Source organism: Dioscorea cayenensis, unplaced genomic scaffold (assembly GCF_009730915.1).
Source record: "Dioscorea cayenensis subsp. rotundata cultivar TDr96_F1 unplaced genomic scaffold, TDr96_F1_v2_PseudoChromosome.rev07_lg8_w22 25.fasta BLBR01000400.1, whole genome shotgun sequence".
Taxonomy (NCBI): domain Eukaryota; kingdom Viridiplantae; phylum Streptophyta; class Magnoliopsida; order Dioscoreales; family Dioscoreaceae; genus Dioscorea; species Dioscorea cayenensis.
In genome coordinates, this window is record NW_024086791.1 from 18386 (window position 1) to 27799 (window position 9414).

The 9414-nt window shown below is 36.2% G+C and overlaps 1 non-coding gene across 1 annotated transcript; it reads right to left on the minus strand.

Moving 5' to 3' along the window:
• Positions 1 to 368: 368 nt before the first annotated feature.
• On the minus strand, positions 369 to 475 carry LOC120254266. The gene has a single exon (XR_005534567.1). It is a non-coding gene; the product is annotated as a small nucleolar RNA R71 (small nucleolar RNA).
• Positions 476 to 9414: the final 8939 nt, after the last annotated feature.

The following is a 9414-nucleotide window of genomic DNA, read 5'->3' on the forward strand; positions in this document are numbered from 1 at the left end:
TGAAAGCTGCTCTGTCTATGCCTATGGAAGTTGAAGGGTCGGATAATATGGCGGAACAAAATAAGCAACAGAGGACATTATCCGATTATGCCAAACCTTTAGTATTTGGGACACAATCAAGTATTGTGCGTCCCACGATTACAACTCAGAACTTTGAACTGAAGCTGGCATTCATCCACATGTTGCAGCAATCCACACAGTTCAATGGTTTGGCCGATGAGGATCCAAACAGTCATATAGAGAACTTTCTCTAGGTGTGTGATATGCTCAAGATAAACAGGGTGACGGATGATGCCATCAAGTTGAGAGCCTTCCCATTTTCCTTAAAGGGGAGAGCGAAGCAGTGGCTACACTCATTATCTAGAGCAAAGCTTAGGAATGAGATCTCGTCCTTTGTACAGTTGGAATTGGAGTCTCTATTTGAGACATGGGAAAGGTTCAAGGAGCTCCTGAGAAACTGCCCGCAACACGGATTCCCGGAGTGGATGATTGTTCAGACCTTTTACAATGGGTTGAATCCGAGTACAAGGCAACTCTTAGATGTGGCGGCAGGAGGTACATTACGTAGCAAGACCCCTGGTGAGGCCCGTCAATTAATTGAAGAAATGGGGTTAAATAGCTACCAATGGATAGCTAGGGAGAAGAAGAAGGTGGCCGGGCTCCATGAGATGGATGCAGTAACTTCATTGGTAGCTCAAGTGGAATCATTGAGTAAGAAGTTAGATGTTCTAACTTCGAATGGAGTGGCGGCCGTGACTACTGATAAGTGCTTGTGCGATATGAATGCGAAGCGTTCATTCTTTATGTTGAGCATTACTTTTCTCAGTTTTTTACATTAATATGTGTGTTTTTATGTTACGTTTATGCAGGTAGGGTTGTGAGGCCGAGTATGAAGGAAATGGGCCAATGTGGATCATAATGCACCTATTTTGGAGGAGATCTTCTAAGGTTCAAACGTGAAGACATAGGACAGGTGTGAGATGCTAGAGTGTGTGCCAAACTCCTCGCATTCGAGTGAGTACATTCATTTGGAGGGGCACAAAGGCAGGCACACTCGAGCATTCCATCTTATGCATACAAGAACAAGAACTCCACCAACATATATATCATTGAAGAAGCAAGTGATTCACGACGTGAACGTGTGCCCGTTTGCGTTACCCCGATGAAAGTATGGAATTGGAAAGTTATTCAGGTCGAAGATTGTAACAGAGCACCGTAGTAACATTGCAGCAAGTACTGTAGCAACACTGTTCACAGCCGGCCGAGAAATCAAAGAGACAGAGAATCCACACGGTCACGTGGAAATTATCCACGCCCGTGTGAAAATTCCGCACGGGCGCGTGTACCGTCAACGCCCGTGGAGTTGCCCGATTCCAGCCCTATTTAAACCCGATTCAGCCCCGATTTTGGTATTCTTTTCTCCATCTTTTCCCCAACTTGCGAGAGGGCTTCGGCTAGGGTTTCGAGGGGTATTGACCAAGGTTTTGGAGAGATTCTATGGCTCCGACATCGTGATTCCATTACGAAGAAGGTTGGTATGGGAGTTTCGATCGAGCGTATGCTATACCGGACGAAGGAATCCTTGGATGACGAGTAGAGGATTTTTCCACAAGACCATCGACACGACCATCGAGGGGCTTTCTTTATGGATTCATTGCTTTTACATTCTATTTCTTTGATTGTACTTAGCTCCATGGAGAGTTAAACCCCTAGTGGGTACTTGGGTGATTGTGAACCCTAGGATGTATTCGTTTCTTTGAACTTCTTTATTATGCTTTCAATAAATTGATGTTTATTGTGAGTTCCAACCTTGAATGCTTGATTGTTTGAACATTACCCCTAGAGTGACACTAGGGTTGAGAGTTCTTGTTGGTAACCTTGTGAGTGAGTGACACACCACGAGCGTTAGACAAAGCTAGGTTGGAGAGGGTTGAGAGGGCGAGTCGAGAGGTACATGAGCATCCCCTTTCCCCTCCGACGTGATAGATTCTACCTCTGTTCCTCAAGTTTTTTGCGGCTATAATAGAGTGAATGGTCTAAGGGATGAACCTCCGCTGGGGCCTAGTTGCGCGTGCAATGGAGTGAAGCGTTGACGTGATCTTAGTATGTAGGGCTTAATTGTGGCTAGGGACCTTCCGCCTGCACCAAAGGGTTAGGTCTAAATCTAGGAAGAGATTTATCACTTGGAATCCCTAGAGCTCATTGCAACTCTATGCGAGTGCGAGGTGTTGAGATTGTTCGAATTCTCCTCCGGGACATGTGTAGAGTTAGGCATAGTTGACCTTAGATTTTGGGACTATGTATGTAAGGATTTCCACGACTCACCACTGCATTGATTAGGAAGCATAATAGAGAGTTCTTGCACTTGAAGCGATTATCCTAGGTGAAGCATCATCCGAGTACCCCATCTTTATCGATTACCTTGCCTCCTCCTTACTTTTGCTCTCTTACTTGTTGCTTTTAATTTCTGAGAATTGAATCATTACCACACTTATCATTGTTGATACTCCACATAGCTAAGAATCAAATTAAGTGTCTTTACTCCCTACTCCCTGTGGATTCGACCCCGCTCATCCGGGATTATTACTTCGACAAACCCGTGCACTTGCGGGATATAAGCAAGGGGACCTTGTCAACTACTTGCACTGGGTGTGGTGGAGGACATGCTCCCTCCGATTGCCCAATCTCCATTGGTGATGCATCTTCAGTTGAGAATGTGGATTTTGTGGGTAATGCGATGAGAAATCAAGGGAATCCGTATAGCAACACCTACAATCTATGTAGCAAAATACTGTATCAGGTACTGTTCACGGCTGGGTGAAGAAGTAGTTATCCAGATAAGCCACACGGGCGTGTAGAAATTCCACACGCCTGTGCGTTAATTCCACACGGTCCGTGTGAAATATTCACATGGGCGTGTGGATTCCCGATTCCAGACCTAACTAAGGTCGATTTCAGCCCCGATTTCAGGATTCTTTTTTCTTCATCTTTTTCCCAACTTGAGAGAGGGTTGCGGCTAGGGTTTCGAAAGGTATTGGTTAAGGATTGTGAGAGGTTCTACGGCTCTGACATCGCGCTTTGTTTGGAAGAAGGTTAGTGGGAGAGTTTTTATCGGCACCGATCCGGCGAGGTGTATCCTAGGCCGGACAAAGGGATCCTTGGACGAGTAGAGAATTCTCCATAAGACCATTGTCACGACCATCGAGGGGGTTTTTTTATGGATTTTTTGTTTTTACATTCGATTTTCATTGATTGTAATTAACTCCATGGAGAGCTAAACCCCCTAGTGGGTGCTTAGATTGTGAACCCTAGGATGTAATTGTTTCTTTGAACCTTTTTATTATGCTTCCATTAATTGATGTTTTTATTGAGTTCCAATCTTGAATGCTTTGATTGTATGAATACTCCCTTAGAGTGACACTAGGGTTGAGAGTTCTTGTTGGTAACCCTTGTGAGTGAGTGACACACCACGAGAGTTAGACAAAGCTAGATTGGAGAGGGTTGCGAGGGTGAGTCGAGAGGTAGCGAAGCATCCCCTTTCCCCTCCGGTATGATTTTATGGGTGCCATTTGGATTGTGAAGATAAGATTAAAGAAATCTTTTAAAAGGGGTGATGAAGAGAAAGAAGAAGGTGGGGGATTAGAGAAAAAATCTTAGAGAGAAAAAAAAGAATTGATAGAGAAGACCGGATGTGCAGATCTCTCTCTTCCCGTTTTCATATATATATATATATATATGTATGTAAAAAAAGAAGCAAAAAAAACTCTTGCTACCATCGTTGATGCCTATGTCGCTTGCCGCTCACCGTCACCGTTGTTGCCATCACCGACACCGTCGTCGTTGCTGCTTGAGTGGCTGAGATGATGCCGCCAAGCATGCTTGCTGCTGTTGCCTGCCATTACTGCTATCATTACGCATTGTTGCCATCGCCATCACCGACACCGTCGTCGTTGCTGCTTGAGTGGCTGAGATAATGCCACCAAGCATGCTTGATGCTCTCACTGCCGTTGTTGTAGCCATTGCTGTCCTTCATGCTTCTTCCTCTTCCTCTGACATGCTCCTAAATGAGTCTGAGCTTAACCTTGATCTCATTCGTTGTGCAAAGATCTTCCATTTTTGTTCTATTAGCCTCAATGTGTGCTGCTAAGGAGACCGGAATTCTTTTCTTTTATGACCCTAATGTGAGGCTTCCACTATGGCTTTAGCATGATATTGCCCCCTTTGGTTTTATCAGCCCAGTGAAGGTACTTGGTAGCTGGAGTTGTTATTGATGCTGCCATTGAGCAAATTGCAAAGTGGGAACAGGGGCCATTGCTCAAAATCAAAGCAAAACTGAAAGCAGCTCAGTCTATGCCTATGGAAGCAGTGCTTCTCGCTCTTGTTTGCACTTGTTCAGACCCAAAGAAAGTCATTTGGATTTTTAAGAAGTACTTCAGGATTAATGAGTTTGAAGTGTGGCAAGGTCTTGTGGATTTATACCCCAGCTGTTTTCTTTAGAGAGAAGGTGAAACATGCTTGGAGAAGGCTAAAGCCATTGCATGTTTAAGGTTGTAAGCGTGAAGCCCACAGAGAGGCTCTAGAAGCCATGTTTGCTCTGGAAAAAAGGCTCTAAAGCTTTGCCCGTCGGACTATCCTTCCTAATGGATGCTCATTGCTCTGAAAGTTAAACCCACAAACAGGATGGCCTGGTCTAATATATATTTATGAGTTTTTTTAAAAAAAAGATTGTGGGGGTCCAAATATATTTTAAATAAAAAAAGAAGCATGCTTCTCCACATGGGTGAGAAACATGCATGACCAAAAAAAAATGCATGTAAGCATGACAAAAAAAAAATGATGATAAAAATAATATAAAATAATAAAATAGGAAGCATGCATATCAGGCCACCATTAAAAAAAAAATGATGAAAAACATTAATGATAAAAAAAATGATGAGAAGCATGCTTGCATATTTAAAGAAGAATTTAAAAAATAAAAAAATAAAAAAATCGTGGGACACTCAAGGACAATGCAGAACTATTCATTCTATCATAATTATGCGTGACAAAAAAAAAATATAATACAAGAAGTTAGTTATGGTGATGCAGCATTCTCATGCGCATTAAAAAAATGATTGAAAATTAAGAAAAGCATGCATACGTCTGAGAAGCTTGTCATGCTTGCATTCATAAATAAATGAGAAAAAAAGCATGCATACGGACATGGCCAAAAAAATAAAATAATAATAAAAAAAAATAAAATAAAAAAATGGATGAGAAGCATGCATAAAAAAATAAAAAATAAATTAATAAAATTAATAAAATAAAAAAAATTGGGAAAGCTGCAAATAAACAAATAAAAAAAGATAAAAAAAAATATACATGATAAATGATACATTACAGTGATGGGAGAGAAAGAATGAGAAGCGTTGATTGTGTCAGAGGAGCATGTCATGCATACATATGGGCATAATATAAAATAAAAAAAAATAAAGAGAAAAAATTCATTATATACATGCACACGTGCATGAGATAAAAGTTGAGAAAGCATGAAAAAATGATGAAGTAAAAAAGTGGGAAGTATGCATGCCATATAATCACATGCCCTCTAATAAATAAATAAATAAATAGAGCCCACTATGATAACTGTGGATTAAAAAAAAATTAAAAAAAAATCTGAAAAAGATATGCCGGCAAATAGATAGCAGAGGAAATATGCACTGTATGCATGGAGAAACTTTATCCTGGGGCAACCAAAAAAAAAATAAATAAATAAAATAATAAATGCTAATCTCGAAGCAGCAACAAGTGTGCTTATCTTGAGGTGGTGACTAAATTTGCCTCAAGGCATCAATAAAAAATATTTTTTTTTAAGGTGGCAGCAAAGTATGCAACACGGTGATAAGGCACAAGCAATGGTGACTTATTCATCTTGAGACGACGAAAAAAAATTATTATAAAAATATATAAATTTTAAGGCGGTCGTGAGATATTCATTTCAAGACAACAATCCGACATGCAATGTAATGCTGACACATATGCAGCGACATACATGATATACATAATCAAAACCAAAGAAACCAAGTCAAGACTCAAGATATGAAAAGAGTCAATATTTAAAAAATCCATAAAAAATCGACAATTGAACTCAATGGTCTAAGGACATCAAAAGTCGAAGACCCAAAGAACTTCACAAGTCAATATTAAAAAAATCTATAAAAAATCGACAATTGAACTCAATGGTCTCAGGAGATCAAAAGTCGAAGACCCAAAGAGCTTCACAAGTCAATATTAAAAAATCCATATAAATCGACAATTGAACTCAATGGTCTCAAGACATCAAAAGTCGAAGATCCAAAGAGTTTCACAAGTCAATATTTGAAAAATTATAAAATAAATAAAATAAATAAATAAAAATCGATAATTGAACTCAATGGTCTCAAGACATCATAAGTCGAAGACCCAAAGAATTTCATAAGTCAATATTTAAAAATCTATATCGACAACTGAACTCAACAGTCTCAAGACATCAAAAGTCAAAGACCCGAAGAGTTTCACAAGTCAATATTTAAACAAAAAAAATCATATAAATTGACAATTGAACTCAGTAGTCTCAAGACGTCAGAGGTCAAAGACTCAAAGAGTTTCACAAGTCAAGAAGAGAGCTTCGCAAGCATGACAGTCGAAGTTTATGGAAAGTCAAACCAAGTTTGTGATTCATTAACAAGAGAATCTACAGCTTGAAATTCAGATCAAATATAAGATGCAAAATCAGATGTTCAAGTTTTAAAAAAAAATCAACAAATGAGCTCAACAACCTCAAAATTAAAGTGTTGAAGAGTTCATAAGTTGCCAAAAGTTTCACAAGAATGAAGGCCGAAGCTTACAAAAATCAAATCAAATTCCAAATCAAAATCCAAGATGCAAGTCCAAATATCCAAGTTTCAAGTTTCAAACAAATCGACAAATGAGCTCAACAACCTCTAGACTAAAGTGTTGAAAGAGTTCATAAGTTGCAAAAAAGTTTCACAAACATAAAAGTCGAAGCTTATGAAAAGTCAAAATCAAGTCTATGGGTCATCAACATGGAGAAGTCATTCAAATCAAATTCAAGATGCAAATCAAATCCAAAATGCAAAATGTCCAAGACACAATTTCACAGATGATTTCAAAGTTCTTGTATCTTCGATGAAATTTATGAATTCGTATTTATTGAAATGAATGAAAATAGATTGTCACAATCTGTTTCCTTATTCACACCTATTTCTTCATCGGAGGTTCCTGCGACAATGTCCAGGGTAATTAACATTAAGGACTTGCCTTTAATGGAAGTCATGAACCCATAATCTCTTGAAGTCATAAAAAAAATTAAATTTGATTTGTGATCCATTTATTTTTAACCGGTTTAACCCTAATCAAAGGCCAGGTAAAAAAAAAGGAGCCCACAATATGTACACACAAGTATGTATTTAAATAAAGCAAACAACCAAACAAACACCATATGTATAAAAATAATAAAAACAAAAGAAAATAATAAATAAAATAAATAGTAATAATAAAATAAAACTCCAAAATTAATAAAAACATACAAAAAAAAAATTATATATATATGCACATAAATTTTAAAATACCATAGATATATATAGAAAGACAATAAATCTATTTATTTCACTGTTTTAAAATGATTTATTAAAAAAATAAAATAAAAGCTATTATTTGTATTGATAGAGAACGGGTTAGTGTGGGACCCGCTAAAAATAAATAAATAAATAAATAACCGTCAATCAAACCCAAACAAATGAGAATCTCTTTCCCCAATTCAATAGCCTTAGATTCATGCATTTGGTTTATATTCTTGATAAAGTTTGGAAGATCCATGTTCAAATGCCTTGTAAATGGTAAATATTTTTAATCAACACCCTCACATATTAACAATGTTTTCTATCAATTAATCAAAAGAACAAAAAGAATAAAAGAAAATAAATAAATAATATATATATATATATATATATAATATAAAACTAATGAAACAAAACAAATCATAGTATATAAAAATGAACAAATACTTGTTCTTGATTAGTTAATGAATCTCAACAATGCAATATCATGATACCCCATCACCACAATTAAGTTCTCACCGGAGTTTGGACACCATGCCGGCATTCTGATAATAGTGGATGTGCCACAACTGTTATTTTGTGTTTTTTAGAGGTGTATTTCTTTAAATATATATACATATACATAAAGTATGATATAAATATAAAGTGTGTGTATATTATATATATATATATATATATATAAAGTGTGTGTATATATATATAAAGTCGAACACTCTCATTTGCCCAAAAAAAAAAATCAATTGACCAACTAATAGGAGATGGCCATATGTTCTTACCAAAAGAGTTTGAAAGTTAAAATTTTTAGGGGATAATTTTAATATATACTAGTAGGGTGGCCTGCGCTAAAGCTGCGGGTATCTTTAAATATATAAATAATTTTTTTCATAAATTAGAGTCAATAAAGATAAATGATGTCTGATGATAATAAAATTTGGCATTGCTTTATTTTAAAATAAATTTACATATAAAGTTTTTACATAAGTAGGTTCTAAAATAATATTGGAGAAGAAAATTAAAAAATTGTAATAATTGAAAAAATATTGCATAAAAAGCTCTATTTGCATTTTCCATGAAAATAATCAAACAAAAAAAATATCTTGAATTCCTATTCACACATAGCTTTCAATATTCTTCTTCTCTTCATTTAAATAGTACAAACTTAAAACCAACAAACTCAAATTTTACATCAAAATTTAAGCAAACATATGTAAATTTTTTTTAAAAAAAGGAAAATAGTGCTTCAACTCTTCTTCTTTAAAATGTAATATTTGTCAACAAAAACAAAACAACAATATCAAATATTCAATCTAAATTCAATTTGGGAATAAATTGAGTTCTTCTTTTCTTTAGTCTCATACCTCTTATTAAAAAAATTTTAATAAAAAAATCAAGGGAAATAAATAAAAGAAAATATCACCATCTCTAATTCTCCTTAATCTTTTCTTTATTCTTATATTTATTCCTTCTTGAAATAAATTTTCTACTCCTACTTTTTTCTTATCACTTGAGATATTTTTTTTTAACATTAGTAAATAAAAAAAACAATTATCTTTAGATGCACTATACTGACATACTTATTGGTGAATCTAGATATATTGAAGCTATGACTTAGGAGCAGATTCTAGCTCCGATTGATATAATGATTCTAGCTTGAAGTCAAAATTATGATGATGACAATTTTGAAAGCGGAGAGAGTGGTTATGGTGAGTTAGGCGGCTGATCAGAAGAAGTCAGGATTGGAGGAGAAATTATCTAAGACATCGAATGTGCTGACACCATCGGTGATGGCAAAGCTGACACACAAGGAGAGGATGAT